This window comes from Scyliorhinus torazame, chromosome 4, assembly GCF_047496885.1.
Source record: "Scyliorhinus torazame isolate Kashiwa2021f chromosome 4, sScyTor2.1, whole genome shotgun sequence".
NCBI classification, from domain to species: domain Eukaryota; kingdom Metazoa; phylum Chordata; class Chondrichthyes; order Carcharhiniformes; family Scyliorhinidae; genus Scyliorhinus; species Scyliorhinus torazame.
Genome location: NC_092710.1, coordinates 238616958 through 238635612, shown reverse-complemented (window position 1 = coordinate 238635612; position 18655 = coordinate 238616958).

Here is an 18655-nt window from a genome sequence, read left to right as displayed (position 1 = left end):
ATGCACCTGGGACGGAAGGGGGGGAGTCCGAGGTGTCGCGGTGTTCCGGGACCTCCCCTACAGGGGGACCCGGGATGGACCACAGCACCTCCTCCTCCCTCGGGGTGCCCGATGGCCCCCAGGCCTCTACATGGGTGGGGGATGCGAACGGACTGGCCATCCGACGCCCCCCCGACATCTGGCGCTGCCAGTCCTGGAGGCCCGTGCTGGTATCGATAGGGGTCTGCAGGTTTGCAGCCATGGAGCTCAGGGGATTGGCAAACCCTGTCTGTGACTGTGCGACGCCGGCTCGCACATGGCCAATGGCGCCGATGCCCTCAGCGATGGCCTGCAGAGACTGGGCTATGGACTGCTGAGACTGGGCCATGGCGTTGAGCGCCTCTGCCATCTGGCACTGGCACTGGCTCATGGCCTCCTGTGAGAGGGCAGCCATGTCCTGGGCCACAGACGCCGCCTGCACGGAAAGCCCCAGGCCTCGCAAACCGTTCCCCATGTCTGACACCGTCGCACCCATTGCCTCCACCGCGGACGCCACCCGTGCGGTGTCGGCCTGGGTGGCATGCATGACCGGCACCACTCCCAGCTCCTGGACGCGGGTGGACTCCTCCACCTGCGACTGCAGCTGCCGCAAGCCGGCCGTCACCCTCTTCGCTCGTCTCCGGGTCGGTGGTTGCATCGGATCTATGGGTGGGTGTGGTAACTCCAGGAACCCGGGATCCATCTGGGCGGCAGATGTTTGCTTGGGCTGGGCTGCCCTCTGACCGCCCGGCCCCTCTGCTGCTCCTACTTCCACCTGCTGTACCGGGACGGCTGTGTTGTGCATACCAGTGAGTGTACCAGACGCCTCATCACTAAAGTGCCCAACCGAGGTGAGTGTTTCTGCGATGGTGGAGGGTGTTGGTGACAGCAGTGGCGTTGTGTCATGCTCTTCGTCCCATGGCACTTTGGGGTGGGGGTTCGTCTCCACCCATCCACTCTGTGTCACTGTCCGGTATTTCGTCTTCCTGGGTAGTGCTGTCCCAGGTAGGGGTGTCCTGGGTAGTGGTGTCCTGGGTAGTGGTGTCCTGGGTAGTGGTGTCCTGGGTAGTGGTGTCCTGGCTCGGCTGTGACGGGTGCCTGTGGCTGCCCCTCTCGTCGCTGGGTGGCACACGCCTGCGTCGTCGCACCCGCACGAGACGGGGCCATCGTCTCCCTGTTGCTCCAGGTCTCTCCGTCTCCCGTGGTCTCCAAGGGACATCCTGCGGGCGTCGCATGCCGGAGGGTCCAGGTCTCTCCGTCTCCCGTGGTGTGCGAGGGGCATCCTGCGGGCGTCGCATGCCGGAGGGTCCGGGTCTCTCTGTCTCCCGTGGCCTCCGAGGGGCATCCTGCGGGCGTCGCATGCCGGAGGGTCCGGGTCTCTCCGTCTCCCGTGGCCTCCGAGGGGCATCCTGCGGGCGGTCTGCATCTGTGGGGATGGGTGCCTCGACGTTTGCTCCTGCGATACACAATGAAGCATGCATGGTTAGACACGCAGGCAGTGATCAGGTGATATGGGGGAGGGGGATTTTGGGGAGGGGGGGATATGGGGACGGGCTGTCGGTGGCTCACTTGCTAGTACGCTCCCGACCTCTGCATCAGCAACCTCCCGGTCCTCAGGTCCGCCAGCCAGTTCCAGGGCCCTTTCCTCGTGTTCGGTCAGTGGCCTCTCATCAGCGGGGCCTCCTCCAGTCCTCACATGCTCCCTATTGTTGTGTGCGCGCTTCTCCTGTGGGGGGTGGTGGCAGGGGCAAAAGGCAACAGTGTTAGACAGGTATATGAATGCACGCCATCGGTTGCGCGTGTATTGCAGAGGTTAAGGTTAGGGCTGGATTCACTTGGGGATATGGGGGATATGGGGGAGGGGGATATGGGGGAGGGGGGATATGGGGGATATGGGGGAGGGGGGATATGGGGGAGGGGGATATGGGGAGGGGGGATATGGGGGATATGGGGGAGGGGGGATATGGGGGAGGGGGTATATGGGGGAGAGGGGATATGGGGGATATGGGGGAGGGGGTATATGGGGGAGGGGGATATGGATATCGGGCAGGGGGGGGGAGGCTCACCCTGGCTGCTCTGACGCGGTCGTTCACCTTCTTGTGGCACTGGGTGCCTGTCCGTGGTGTCAGGGCCGCAGCGGTGACGGCTTCTGCCACCTCCCTCCACAGACGTCGGCTGTGGCGTGGAGCAACTCTGCGGCCGTGCCTGGGATACAGGGCCTCCCGCCTCTGCTCCACTGCATCCAGGAGCGCCTCCACATCCCGTGACTGGAACCTCGGGGCTGAGCGGCGGCCAGCCATCCAGTCGGGTGTTCCGGTCGGGTGTTCCGGTCGGGTGCGGGGGAGCAGTGCGTCCTTATGAGCCGTCACGCCGTGCGGCGTGTATGACGCTGCACGGCGTGAACCACGTGAGCAAGCACGGATCCCGTCACGTCGCTGCTAGCCCATTTCGGGCCGGAGACTTCGCGACGTTTTTGGCGGCGTGATGCAGGTTGGATTTGCGCCATTTTTTGCGCCGATCGGCGGACTTTGCGCCGATAACGGAGCATTTCGCCCAGGAAGTCTAAAGTATAATTCCTGGTTTGTGTTGCATTAACTAGCCTCAGTTCAGGAGGCTGCAGCAAAACTGCAGTCACCTTCAGCATCTGTGGGCTGGGTGTTCTGCACTCAATTACTTAACTGTGAAAGGTTAAGAACTTCTCCTTTCAGGTATATGCGCATCATATACCAACAGTAAATAGGTATTGAAATAACATTAGGAAATTTTCAAAGTACATTGAATCCAACATAATTAATATAGCCTGCTTCAGTATACTCTAAATGCCTAAGTTCTCTAACAGTTACAAAGAACAACAAAGAACAAAGAAATGTACAGCACAGGAACAGGCCCTTCGGCCCTCCAAGCCCGTGCCGACCATGCTGCCCGACTAAACTACAATCTTCTACACTTCCTGGGTCCGTATCCTTCTATTCCCATCCTATTCATATATTTGTCAAGATGCCCCTTAAATGTCCCTATCGTCCCTGCTTCCACTACCTCCTCCGGTAGCGAGTTCCAGGCACCCACTACCCTCTGCGTAAAAAACTTGCCTCGTACATCTACTCTAAACCTTGCCCCTCTCACCTTAAACCTATGCCCCCTAGTAATTGACCCCTCTACCCTGGGGAAAAGCCTCTGACTATCCACTCTGTCTATGCCCCTCATAATTTTGTATACCTCTATCAGGTCTCCCCTCAACCTCCTTCGTTCCAGTGAGAACAAACCGAGTTTATTCAATCGCTCCTCATAGCTAATGCCCTCCATACCAGGCAACATTCTGGTAAATCTCTTCTGCACCCTCTCTAAAGCCTCCACATCCTTCTGGTAGTGTGGCGACCAGAATTGAACACTATACTCCAAGTGTGGCCTAACTAAGGTTCTATACAGCTGCAACATGACTTGCCAATTCTTATACTCAATGCCCCAGCCAATGAAGGCAAGCATGCCGTATGCCTTCTTGACTACCTTCTCCACCTGTGTTGCCCCTTTCAATGACCTGTGGACCTGTATTCCTAGATCTCTTTGACTTTCAATACTCTTGAGGGTTCTACCATTCACTGTATATTCCCTACCTGCATTAGACCTTCCAAAATGCATTACCTCACATTTGTCCGGATTAAACTCCATCTGCCATCTCTCCGCCCAAGTCTCCAGACAATCTAAATCCTGCCGTATCCTCCGACAGTCCTCATCGCTATCCGCAATTCCACCAACCTTTGTGTCGTCTGCAAACTTACTAATCAGACCAGTTACATTTTCCTCCAAATCATTTATATATACTACAAAGAGCAAAGGTCCCAGCACTGATCCCTGTGGAACACCACTGGTCACAGCCCTCCAATTAGAAAAGCATCCCTCCATTGCTACTCTCTGCCTTCTATGGCCTAACCAGTTCTGTATCCACCTTGCCAGCTCACCCCTGATCATGTGTGACCTCACCTTTTGTACTAGTCTACCATGAGGGACCATGTCAAAGGCCTTACTGAAGTCCATATAGACAACATCTACTGCCCTACCTGCATCAATCATCTTAGTGACCTCCTCGAAAAACTCTATCAAGTTAGTGAGACACGACATCCCCTTCACAAAACCGTGCTGCCTCTCACTAATACGTCCATTTGCTTCCAAATGGGAGTAGATCCTGTCTCGAAGAATTCTCTCCAGTAATTTCCCTACCACTGAAGTAAGGCTCACCGGCCTGTAGTTCCCGGGATTATCCTTGCTACCCTTCTTAAACAGAGGAACAACATTGGCTATTCTCTAGTCCTCCGGGACATCCCCTGAAGACAGCGAGGATCCAAAGATTTCTGTCAAGGCCTCAGCAATTTCGTCTCCAGCCTCCTTCAGTATTCTGGGGTAGATCCCATCAGGCCCTGGGGACTTATCTACCTTAATATTTTTTAAGACACCCAACACCTCGTCTTTTTGGATCACAATGTGACCCAGGCTATCTACACCCCCTTCTCCAGACTCAACATCTACCAATTCCTTCTCTTTGGTGAATACTGATGCAAAGTATTCATTTAGTACCTCGCCCATTTCCTCTGGCTCCACACATAGATTCCCTTGCCTATCCTTCAGTGGGCCAACCCTTTCCCTGGCTACCCTCTTGCTTTTTATGTACGTGTAAAAAGCCTTGGGATTTTCCTTAACTCTATTTGCCAATGACTTTTCGTGACCCCTTCTAGCCCTCCTGACTCCTTGCTTAAGTTCCTTCCTACTTTCCTTATATTCCACGCAGGCTTCGTCTGTTCCCAGCCTTTTAGCCCTGACAAATGCCTCCTTTTTCTTTTTGATGAGGCCTACAATATCACTCGTCATCCAAGGTTCCCGAAAATTGCCGTATTTATCTTTCTTCCTCACAGGAACATGCCGGTCCTGTATTCCTTTCAACTGCCACTTGAAAGCCTCCCACATGTCAGATGTTGATTTGCCCTCAAACATCCGCCCCCAATCTATGTTCTTCAGTTCCCGCCTAATATTGTTACATTCTCTTCACTTCATTTTGGAAGCTTTTCCTGTTAAATGAATGGTCACACCCCTTTGAGGCAGCAGGATAATGGCTGACACTCACCTTTGCAAATGAGAATTTTTTCATTCTTTGCCTAAGTGGGTCACTTCTTTAAACAATCCATGATGCATCAGCTTCTGGAGTCTAGCCATTATAAAAATGATGATTTTTAACTTCTGCCAGCTGTCCAAACTGCACTAATCCAGCAAATTGCAAATGCCCGTGTAAGTCTGCTTATGTATTCCAATATATTTGAATCAGGTCTGCACTCCCACCTGTGCCTTTTGGGAGCAGGCTGACACATTCGCAGCTCTGTGCTAAAATTGTTCAGCAACTGGAACAGATCGCTCCCCATTCAGTTCTCTTTCTCTAACATAATCCTGGTTTTAACTACAGGCGGGGTTCAGGCAGGTGAGGGCTGATGTGTGCAGTGAATAATACTGATCTTGGCAGCATGAGTCCCAAATATTACTCATTCTCACACTGCATCTGGTTAGCTTCAGGTCGTTTTCCCATCTCAGACAGACTGGATGCAATGTTGGGCAGCAGGAGACCACTGGTGAGACGGAAGGAACAGCCTCCAGCCCTGAGGTAGGTTACGGGCTGGGATTGGGAGAGGAGGCCCTTGCCAGGCAAAGCCATTTTCCTTTTGCGTCCGGATTGGCTTATCTTGATCCACAGTGGAAATTTTAAAAGATGCATCTTTTGGCCCCAGCTCCTCTTTCCACTCGGTTAAGCTGTGCAGTTTTTAATGTTCCTACCTATTCAGATCCATGGATAAAAGTTCACTTTGGCCCTGACGTTGTGTTTGGAGCCCAATACAGAAAACATTGTTCTATTTAGCCATTATCCTCCCAATCGCCATTCCCGATTTCAGTGTATGATCATTTTCTTCATTTTTGTAAAAATTTAAAGTACCCATTTAATTTTTTCCAATTAAGGGGTAATTTAGCGTGGGCAATCTACCTACCCTGCACATCTTTCGGTTGTGGCAGCTGTAGTACCCTCAATAACGACACAAGTGTGGAATGGTAAATGGTAAAGGCTTTAATAAGCAGAAAACTAGCCAGCTACAGAGACTTGTGCATACTGAGTGCGTCACCTTATATATGGCTCCCTGGTGGGCGGAGCCGGAGGCGGAGGTCCCCAGGGTTCCAAACTCGGTGTTAAAGGGGCATCACCTACATGGTGTTAAAGGTACAGTAACCATTCATCACATTGTGGTATCATCAGGTATTGCAGTACCCGAGAGGCTGAAGTTCCATTGGTTAAACCTGGGGGTTTATCATTGGCTGTATAGTATGTAGCTCTGCCCTGATAGGCGGGGTATAAGAACCAGTGCCGTCCCAGCAGCCCTCATTCTGTACCTGAGCTGCTGGGGAACAGTTCTAGTCTATTAAAGCCTTCAGTTGTGCTTCAACCTCGTTTTAGTAGTTATTGATCGTGCATCAATTTAATAGACTACACTTAAGTAGAAAGTATGGATCTCCGAATCAAGCCGGAGTGTCTGCAACTCAGTCCCCACGCGGCGAACCCAGCAGCGATTTTCAAGCACTGGCTGGCGGGTTTCAAAGGCTACCTTGAGACGGCTGGAGGCACACCCTCGGGGGAGCAGAAACTGCATCTCCTGAACTCAAGGGTAAGCCCTAGGATCTACACCCTCATCGAGGAAGCGGAATACTTTGATGCAGCAATCAAACTTTTAAAAGGGCATTATATCCGCCCCGTAAATCAGGTCTACGCACGTCACCTGCTTGCAACGAGACGACAAAGCCCCGGGGAATCGTTGGAGGAGTTCTACCGCGAGCTACTGTTTCTGGGCAGAAGCTGCGGCTGCCCGCAAATTTCGGCGAACGACCACACGGAACTCCTAGTCCGGGATGCCTTAGTAGCAGGTATGAGCTCCTCAGAGATCCGCCAGCGTCTTTTGGAGAAAGACATCCTGGGACTTAGGGAGGCACGGGCCCTGGCAGGCTCTATGAACGTTGCCTCCAGGAAAGCACAATCCTACGTGCCCGACCGCGCGGCGGCCCCCTGGGCAGCGTGGAATCCCACACTGGCAGCCGCACAGGCCTTCCTCGTGTCCCCGCAGGCAAAGTTGAGGTCTCTCAACCTGCACCTTGTTGGACAACATATTCGTGTAATAATTGCTGCACATCTTTGGGTTGTGGGGGTAAGACCTATGTGGACATGGGGAGAATGTGCAAACTCCACACAGACAGTGACCCGGGGCTGCGATCGATTGGTGCCGGGTCATTGGCAGTGGGTCCTCTGTGCCATGAAACAGCAGTGCTAACCACTGTGCCACCATGCTGCCCTGCAGTTGGTATTCTGATCAGAGCTATATTCTCATTTTTTAAAAAGCTGCTGAGATTGAGCATTCTGCTCTGAGTATAATGGATCAAAATAATGCAGTAGTAAAAAAAATTGACAGATTGAACCAACTGGGGAAACCTTTTGGTTGGTGATGTAGTAAATGCACCAATTTTTGTAAAACATTTTCAAACACAATAAAGCAATTGATAGTCCCAGAAGGGAAAATCTACAAAGATATTTTTGCAGTATAATTTAACAAAAACATTGTCTAAAACACTGGAGGAAAGGACACTGCTGTGCTAATACAGTTTATAGTCATTCTCTGTTACTTTGATTATTGACCAGAATTAACAACTAGTCATTTGGTAGTACAAAACCTGCTGACAAAATACATTTTGTCAAAGCTTTTGTCTTGCACTCATCAAGACAATCACAAGAATACCAATGTCAAGGAGAGCAACAAATTTATACTATATGAACAGAGAGTGCTGATTGGTTGGCAAGTGGTCTCTGATTGGGAGAGGTGTTGCAATGGAGAATGCATCAGTTAATGATAGTTGACAGTTGACTCCCAAGCATTGTTTGAAAATTTAAACCAGGCAGCTTGACTCTGTTTGGTTCTGGAAGATACATATATTAATACACAAGGCTCTCTTCTTTGCAGACAGAAAGAACATGTACATACATTGCTCATATTTCAGCTAAACAAATAAGTGATAATTATTCATTGGTTTATTCCTCAGAGCAATGCCTTGACACTGGTATTCTTGCAATTGTCCTGATGAGTGCGAGACAAAAAAACTTTGACAAAATGTCTTTTTCAGCAATACTCAGAATTAACATCAGCAAAATGAATTAGTGAGAACAATGAACAAGGACAAAGAACAAGGACGAAGAAGAATACAGCACAGGAACAGGCTCTTTGGCCCTCCAACCCTGTACCAGTCATGATATCACCCTTGGCCAAACCATCAGCACATCCTAGTGCCATATCCCTCAATACCCATCCTATCCATGTATTGTCGAGATGCCTTTTCAATGCCGTTAATGTATCTGCTTCCACAACCTCCCCTGAGATTGCACATTATTACAAGTGGAAAAGGGATCATGTTCTTTGGAAAGAGATGTGCATAAATGAATTAAAATTTGAAGTAATGGATTTTTGCAAAACTGCCACTTTTTTGTAAACATAAATAATGGAAAATATTGACATTTCCATACAGTTTTAAATTTAATAAACATTAAAATCTGTATTAGTTCTGAATAGTTCCTGGATTATTCAATCCTTTGGAACCAATGAATCTTACGACCTATTGCAAAATGATGTTACTTTAAAGTTCAGTTATAAGATACCCTATTACAGCTTTCAGTCACGTTATATCTTCAGAAATGAAATATGTTAAATATGATATATGTTAAAACTATTGTGCAACCAAAGATCAACTGCTTCACACGTACTTTCTTCTGCTACATAAATCAATTTTAAATCTTTGTTTCAGTATATGTGCACAGCCTCATCTATGGCTCAATTTTCAGGAGACCTGATAGGCCACTGCAGCACTGGGGGAGCACCATCTTGCAATAAGATGTTAAACTAAGTCTTCCCTCTCAGGTGGGCATAGAACCTTTCATAGAACAGGGAGAAATTAAATCACAATTTTTTTTTCTGCTCTTGGCCATTTTCATGAGGGCAGGGAAGGGGGTGGGCCTGGGAACCCACCAGCTCCGATTAAAGAGGTAATTAACAATGTTGTGGGCTCCTTGAGAGCCTGTCTCCAGTAAGATTATTTTAATTTTCAGGAAGACGGCCAGGCTTTAGCAGCCAGCGGGTTCTACATCAGCTGCAAAGGAAGCGTGAATCACGGATTGGAGATGAGAAGAATTGAAAAAGTCAAATGGTATTTTCTCCTTTACAGTTCATCCTGAAATGTAGCATGAGTTGCATTTGGGTTCAGTAATTTAGTTATGACCATGGTGTGATGAGGTGTAACTGCCCATTAAACAATTTGTTTGTCAGATGGTTACTTCTGCCAACTGGCAAGCTGTCAAGTAAAAGATCAACCTTGTAAATATGGAAAAGTCTTCAGATGAAATAAAACGATTCCTGAAATTTATAAAAAGGTAGAGTACATTTTGTAGTACTGTAAGTGTAGCCTAGTATGATAAAAATGTTGCTATTTTGTATTTTTTATATTTAGCACAAACATCTGTTGAGATAACTATTCTGAAGTAATTTTGTTTATTTGGGAAAAGTTCTGGGCTCTTGGCTGAAATTCAATTGCCTAATCCTTATATAAGTGCTTGTCTCTGTTTACATAGTTGGGTGAAGAGTTTGTTTGTTGACAATGGAAGTTTTATGGGATATTCAATGGCTCCTAACTGTTAAAATAGGGCTTGTGAGTTATTTTCATAAAGTGGATAATAGGTGAAGGGGTGAGTGTTATAGTATAAGGGTGCTAAGGCAGAGCAAGCCTCCATACCTCATAGTGATTCACCTGATAACCGTACAACATGGTGACAGTGACACCGAAATACTAGAGAAACTGGAGAAGGGACCAAGATTCTCAAAGCATGAAAAACTAGTTATTATTGTAACAAGTAGGCTTACATTAACGCTGCATTTTAATTTGATTTGATTTACTGTCACATGTACCGAAGTACAGTGAAAAGTATTTTTATGCGGCCAAGGGAAAGTACACAATACGTACATAATAGACAAAAAAGAATAATTGACAGAGTACATTGACAAATGGTACGTTGACAAAAGTGAAAATGAAATGAAAATCGCTTATTGTCACAAGTAGGCTTCAAATGAAGTTACTGTGAAAAGCCCCTAGTCGCCACATTCTGGCGTCTGTTTGGGGAGGCTGGTATGGGAATTGAACTGTGCTGCTGGCCTGCCTTGGTCTTCTTTAAAAGCCAGCTATTCAGCCCAGTGTGCTAAACCAGCCCCAATATTGGTTACAGTGATTGGTTACAGTGCAGAACAAGGAGCCAAACAAAGCAAATACAGCAGCAAGAGCAGCATAGGGCGTCGTGAATAGTGTTCTTACAGGTAACAGATTAGTCCGAGGGGGAGTCGTTGAGGAGTCTAGTAGCTGTGGGGAAGAAACTGTTCCTATGTCTGGATGTGCGGGTCTTCAGACTTCTGTACCTTCTGCCTGATGGAAGAGTCTGGAAGAAGACAAAGACTGTGTGGGAAGGATCTCTGATAATGATGTCTGCCTTCCTGAGGCAGCGGGAGATGTGTACAGAATCAATGTGGGGGTGGCAAGCTTGTGTGATGCGTTGGGCTGAGGTCAGCACACTCTATAGTTTCTTGCGATCTTGGACCGACCAGTTGCCATACCAGATTGTGATGCAGCCGGATAGGATGCTCTCTATGGCACATTTGTAGAGGTTTGTGAGAGTTGATGCAGACATACCGAATTTCTTTAGCTTCCGTAGGAAATAGAGATGTTGTTGGACTTTCCTGACTGTTGCATCAACATGAGTGGACCAGGACAGACTGTTGGTGATGGCGACCTCCAGGAACCTAAGGCTATCGACCATCTCCACTTCAGAGCCATTGATGCAGATGGGGGGGTGTGTCGTGCTACGCTTCCTGAAGACGATGGCAGTTCCTTGGTCTTTCCGACATTTAGAGAGAGGTTGTTTTCATACACCATGCAACCAAGTGATCTATCTCCCTTCTGTAGTCTGATTCATCGTTGTTTGAGAGACAACCCACCACAGTCGTATCAACCGCAAACTTATAGATTGAGTTGGAGTTAAATCTTGCCACACAGTCGTGTGTGTATAAGGAGTACAGTAGAGGACTGAGCACACATCCTTGCGGGGCTCCGGTGTTGAGGACTATTGTGGTGGAGGTGCTGTTGCTTATCCTGACAGATTGCGGGTCTGTTGGTGAGGAAGTCAAGGATCCAGCTGCACAGGGAGGAGTCAATTCCAAGATTGCAGTTTGGTTATAAGTCTTGTTGGGATAATGGTGTTGAAGGCGAAGCTGTCGTCTTTGAACAGTGGTCTCACTAGGTGTCCTTGTTGTCGAGGTGTTTGAGTGATGATTGGAGAGCTGAGAAAATAGCATCTGCTGTTGCGGTGCTAGGCGAACTGCAGTGGATCGAGACTGCCTGGAAGGCTGGCAGTGATCCGTCTCATGACTAGCCGCTTGAAGCATTTAATGATAACAGATGTCAGGGCCACCAGTCAGTGGTCGTTGAGGTAGGCTACCCTGTTCTTCTTTGGTACTCGTATTATGGTAGTCTTCTTGAAGGAGGTGGGGACCTCGGAGCGGAGGAGTGAGGTGTTGAAGATGTCTGCGAATACAATGAAGTTACTGTCAAAATCCCCCAGTCGCCACACTCCGACGCATGTTCAGGTACACTAAGGGAGAATTCAGAATGTCCAATTCACCTAACAAGCACATCTTTCGGGACTTGTGGGAGGAAACTGGAGTGCCCGGAGGAAACCCACGTAGATACGGGGAGAACGTGCAGACTCTGCACAGACAGTGACCCAAGCCGGGAATTGAACCTGGGACCCTGGCCCTGTGAAGCAACAGTGCTAACTACTGTGCTAGCGTGCCGCTCCTGAAGCCTGACCTGAGAGAAGTGCACCTAAATTAAAGATACAATTGGAGATCATCAAAATAGAAAAACTCTATTACAGACATAGAGGCTGAAGGACTCCACCAGGGAATGCGGAGGTCCATTGCCAGACCTGATGAGACTCAGAATCAAGGGACCTGGCTGGACCATAAGAAGGCTGAGAAAAAAAATCAAAAAAAGGAACAAAGAAGGATGAGCAAAATACAGTAACAAAGCTGAAATTACCTTTTATGAGGCAGCCATCATGATCAACAAATCCAAAGTGCAGCTGGAAGAAAACTACAGCAATGGGCCTGTAACCGACATCCTAACATCAGTGCTCGGGAAACTAATGGAGAAAATTCTGAAGGAGAGAATCTATCTCCACTTGGAGAGGCAAGATTTGATCAGGAACAGTCAACATGGCTTTGTCAGAGGGAGCTCATGTCTAACAAATTTGATTGAATTGTTTGAGGTGGTGACCAGGTGTGTTAATGAGGGTTGTGCAGTTGACGTAGTTTACATGGATTTCAGCAAAGCATTTGACAAGGTCCCACTTGGGAGACTTATAAAGAAGGCAAATGCACGTGGGATACAGGGAACTTGATAAGGTGGATTCAAAGCTGGCTGAGCTGTAGGAAACAGAGGGTGATGACAGACGGCTGCTTTGGTGACTGGAAGTCAGTGTCCAGTGACGACCACAGGAATCTGTGATGGGTCCTCTATTACTCATCATTTATACAAATGACTGAGATCACTATGTGGGTGGGTGGGATCAGTAAGTTTGTGGATGACACAAAGATAGGCCGGGTGGTCAACAGTGAGGCTGAGAGTCTTGGGCTACAGGAAGATATAGACGGGATCGTCCAATAGGCGAAAAGGTGGCAGATGGAATTTAATCCTGAAAAGTGTGAGGTGTTACACTTTGGAAGGAATATTCAATGAATAGCACCACACTGGGAAGCAGGGCAGCACGGTAGCATAGTGGCTAGCACAATTGCATCACAGCTCCAGGGTCCCAGGTTCGATTCCCGGCTTGGGTCACTGACTGTGCGGAGTCTGCATGTTCTCCCCGTGTATGCGTGGGTTTCCTCCGGGGGTGCTCCGGTTTCCTCCCACAGTCAAAAGACGTGCAGGTTAGGTGGATTGGCCATGCTAAATTGCCCTTAGTGTCCAAAATTGCCCTTAGTGTTGGGTGGGGTTACTGGGTTATGGGGATAGGGTGGAGATGTGGTCTTGGGTAGGGTGCTCTTTCCAAGAGCCGGTGCAGACTCGATGGGCCGAATGGCCTCCTTCTGCACTGTAAATTCTATGATTCTATGATTCAAGCCCTGAGTAACAAAGAGATCTTGACATGTTTGTAAATAGATATCTGAAGGCAGAAGGGCAGGTTAATCGGGTGTTGAAGAAGGCATATAGTATACTTGCGTTTAACAATCATGGCATACATTACAAAAACAAGGAAGTTATGTTGGAGTTATATAGACCATTGATGAGGCCACAGCTGGAGTACTGTGTGCAGTTCTGGTGATTACACTGGAGCAGGTGCAGAGGCGTTTTGCCAGGATGTTGACTGGGATGGAACATTTTAGTTATGAAGAGAGGTTGGATAGGCTTGGGTTGTTTTTGCTGGAGCAGAGAAGACTGAGGGGTGACCTGATAAAGGTGTACAAGATGATGAGTGGCATGGACAGGGTGGATAGGGAACAGCTGTCCCCCTTAGTTGAAGGATCGGTTACAAGGGGACACAAGCTCAAGGTAAGGGGTGGGAGGTTCAGGGGGGATTTGAGGAAAAACGTTTTTACCCAGAGAGTGGTGACGGTCTGGAATGCACTGCCTGGGAGGGTGGTAGAGGCGGGTTGCCTCACATCCTTTAAAAAGTACCTGGATGAGCACTTGGCACATCTTAACATTTGAGGCTATGGGCCAAGTGCTGGCAAATGGCATTAGCATTGGCAGATCAGGTACCTTTCCTGTGGTGGTGTAGACTTAATGGGGCAAAGGGCCTTTTCTGCACTGTATTTTTCTGTGATTCATAACATATGGTAGTTGAGCTGGACTGAAAGGGAAAAAATACAGTTTTAAAAACATCAAGCAGGTTTTTAAAATCATCTTCCAGGTGTTTGGTAAGCTTGGTGGGGCAGGTAGATGGGCTACAAGTCTTGGTTTTATCTATTTTGGTGAATTTAAATAAAATATCCCCTTGGGCACAGTGGGGTCCCACCAAAATTCTTCAAAGCTGAATTGGAAGAACTCAACCACAAGTAGAACCAAGTACAACGGCAGGCAGAAAAGAAGTTGCTGTCCTGAAAGACTTTTTGAAGAATCAATATGTAGCCCTGGATAAACATGAGGAGTTTAAAAAGGTGCTGAATACTACTTCAGCAAAAGCTGTGTTTAAACTATCAGTAGCAACAGAGCAATGAACTGAAGTGCAGTGTGAGTCGGCAATAAGTGAATGAGATAATAATTAGTTGAAAGAACAGCTTATAGTTCTTCAAAATTAAATGCAAAGGAATACATCACCCTTCAGCAGCATGAAGAAATTAGGATTATTTTGAAATGCAGAATAGAAGAACAGCAGAAGAAACTCGATAAGAATCTTTGAATTACAAGATGAGTCAACCGAGCTTTGCAAAGAAGAGGAAAGCTGTTATAGGACCTTCACACATTTCAACGATACCTTAGGTCTATATTTGTTCTTTTGGGAAATGTGACGAGAAGCAAACTGAATTTAATGTCATTCTGAAAGAACTGAGAACAAGTTGGCAGAGAAAACTCAGAAGTGTTCACTATTCCAGGAGAAAGCCAAGAATACAAGAAAAAGACCAAAGAGCTGAGGAACATGCTGAATGCAAAAGAGTAGACATTGAAAGGAAAAGCCATCGACATATCCAAGCTGCGAGCAAATGCAAAAGCAATGAGTAGAACAATTACGGAACGAAAATAAGTTAAGACTTCATTTGAGACCAACCTAGCCAACCGTGATACTAAAATGAAAGATGAGGACAAAGCTTTGCTGCAGGCTGAGAAAGAAAAGATAAGGTCAGAAGATGTAAATTGATGCTGAAACTCAAGGAACTAGAAGAAAAAGCATTGGATGTCTCACTGAAAATCATTGAGTTGTTGAAAAAATGACATGGCTAAAATTAACATCAAGAACCAAGAATATAAAGAAATTATTGAACAGTTACAAGAGAAAGTAAAATTTTTCACAAGAGAGTGAAGAATCTCAGAAACAACTCGCAAAAGTAAAACTTTAAAAATATGAGCTTGAAGGATAGCACACATGAATTAGGTTCAGCTGAGGAAAACGGTTCAGTGTCAAAAAACAACTTCCATGTAAATAAGACGAGTTTGATGAAATGTTGAAACTTCATTATGAAACGAACAATGGCATTCTTGAATTTTGATCCAATCTGAAGAATGTGAAGGATAAGATACACAGTATAGAAGAGCAAATCCAGCAGATACCTCTGAAACAAAGACACTAAACTCACCAGAGTAGTTGCTGAACTGATCAAAAAGATTCATAAGTTTGAAAAGGAATGGAAAAAAAGAGAGTAAACATGCATGGGATTCTCCCCTAACCGACGGGGCGGGCCGTACCGGCGGCGAGGAGTGGCGTGAACCATTCCGGCGTCGGGCCACCCGGAAGGTGCGGAGGATACCGCACCTTCAGGGGCGAGGCTGGCGCCAGCAGGGTTGGCGCCGCGCCTCTGCCGGCCGGTGTGAGTTGGCGCATGCGCGGGAGTGCCAGCCAGTGCTGGCGTCATCCCAGCGCATACGCACGGGGGTTCGTCACCGCGCCGGCCATGGCGGACCGTGACACAGGCCGGCGCGGAGGGAAAGAGTGCCCCGACGGCACAGACCTGCCCACGGATCGGTGGGCCTCGATCGAGGGCCGGGCAGCTGTGGGCCCCTACCCCCGGGGCCAGATCCCCCAGTGCCTCCCCCCCCCCCCCTCCGAGGATTCCGCAGGCCACCCACAGAGTCAGTCCCACCAGTAAGGATCTGATCTAATTTATGCTGGCGGGACAGCCGAAAACATGTGGCCACTCAGCCCATCGCGGGGCGGAGAATTGCCGGGCGGGGGGCCGCTGCCAATGGCCCCCGACCGGCGCGACCCGATTCCTGCCTCCGCCTAAAAACCGGCGCCGGAGAATACGGCAGCCGACGTCGGGGCGGTGGGGCGGGATTCACAGCGCCCCCTGCCGATTCTCTGGCCCGCGGGGTGTCGGAGAATCCCACCCCACATAATTGGCAGAAATTATACGACAAGTGGAAATGAAGATTTTTCATTTGAAACGTCAACTTCCAGGAAGATCACGCGGATTCCGTGGAAAAACAAAATCTGAGTCTAGTCTAGGAATGAGCAGAGTGAATATTCCCTTCAGAAGGAACAGGACAAACCCAGGGGCGAGATTTTCGATATTTTTTTCAAAGTGTCAGTCCCGCGAGAAAACTGTGGTGAATCCCGCCAGTGCCAGTGGCAGGAAAATTCGTTGTGTACTCAGCCTCTTTAACGAAACAACATTTTCCCCACGTGTTTCTTGCTGCAAAGTGGTGGCTTGCCTCTGAATTGCTCAGCCCGGAATCAGTGTAATCAGGAGGGCGCACCTTTTAAATGCCTCCCCGGCTCTTGTTCTAAGTCCAGCTGGGGAGGATGGCGACCAGGAAGACAGCACCACATTTTATGGAGGGAGCCTCACCAAATTACTGGATGGTGTCAAGCGGATGTGGTGATATGCATCACTGTAAATACACAAGGGGTTAATGTAGATACACTAAGACTAAATAAACACTAGAAGGAGCACCAGAGGCATCATGACACACAGACATTCAACCAATAGGTCAGTAAGATAGGGCACTACCAATGGGCAGTCAAGACACACCCAGAGGTGACACTACCACAAGGGGCTACCCATATAAAAGGACAGGGCGCACATGCTCTTTCTCTTTCCATAGGCAACACTCAGAGAGACAGGGGCAGATCAGGAAGCATCACACCCACATGTGGATTAGAGCAGATTGGTTAGTTAGATTGAGTTACTATAGCAAGATTAGCAGGAGAGTCGAACTCAAGTAGGGGAATTGTTAACTGCTCAATAAATGTGTTAAACCTATCTCCAAGTCTGAACCTTCCTTTGTCAGAGGAAGCAGCTTATGCTACCTGAAGAAGCATAACACAACAGCGGGGGCATGAAATCCTCTACCAGCGATCGGCCAAACATCCAGCAAACAAGGTCACCTATCCTACCTGGGATAGGTGAGGCTGCAATGGTGAATGCCAGCTCGCTCAATAAGAGGACAGGGTTAGAGTGCTGAAAGAAGATGAATGATCTTCTTTATGCAGCCAGGATGAGTCCTAATGTCTCCCACCACACCCCTTTACACACCCTTCACACCTCCACGGTGATCTCTCTCCCAACCACCTCATGGGATCCCAACACTTGACATGATGCCTTGTTGCTGCCCCCCACCCCATTTAGATTTAGATTTATTGTCACGTGACCGAGATACAGTGAAAAGTATTGTTCTGCTTACAGTCCAGGAGATCGTTCCATACATGAAAAAACATAGAACATATGATAAATACACAATATAAATACATAGACTTAGCCATCAGGTGATGCATGCAGAGTGTAGTGCTACACAGTAGAGACGGTGTGTGGGGAGATCAGTTCAGTCCATAAGAGGGTCATTCAAGAGTCTGGTAACAGCGGGGAAGAAGTTTTTGAATCTGTTCGTGCATTTTCTCAGACTTTTGTATCTTCTGCCCGATGTAAGAGGTTGGAAGAGAGAATAACCTGGTGGGAGGGGTCTTTGATTCTGCTGCCCGCTTTCCCAAAGCAGCAGGACGTGTAAACAGAGGATGGGAGGCGATTTTGTGTGATGGACTGGGCGGTGTTCACGGCTCTCTGTAGTTTCTTACGGTCTTGGGCCAAGCAGTTGCCATACCAGGCTGTGATGCAACCAGATAGGATGTTTTTTATGGTGCATCTGTAAAAGTTGGTAAGAGTCAATGTGGACATGCTGAATTTTCTTAGTTTCATGAGAAAGTATAGGCACTGTTGTGCTTTCATGGTCATAGCATCGACATGCATGGACCAGGACAGATTGTTGGTGATGTGCACATCTCGGAATTTGAAGCTGTGAACCATCTCCACCTCGGCCCCGTTGATGCAGACAGGAGTGTGTACGATATTTTGCTTCCTGTAGTCAATGATTAACTCCTTAGTTTTGCTGACATTGAGGGAGAGATTGTTGTCATTACACCACACCATTAGGTTCTCTATCCCCCTCCTGTATTCTGACTCACCTTTGTTTGAGATCCGACACAATGGTTGCATCGTCAGAAAACCTATAGATGGTGTTGGAGCCGAAATTTGCCACACAGAGGTGTGTTTATAGGGAGTATAGTAAAAAAAAAATCATTATGGTCCTCCCAGTGGATAATCTGCTTCTCACATCACCAGTCCATTTCACCTCCCATGCATATCAGACTTCATTACCATCTGACCTGACAGGTCTGCACCTACACTCTCCCCATCAGTCTCATTGTAGGACAAACTCGAGCACAACCAACGTGGTGGCCACAGCCTGCAGGAGTTTGTGCCCGAGCTGAAAACCCCAGCCCCCTTTGAAGAGAGAGCCCATGAGCTGGCCGGCGAGGAGCAGGATC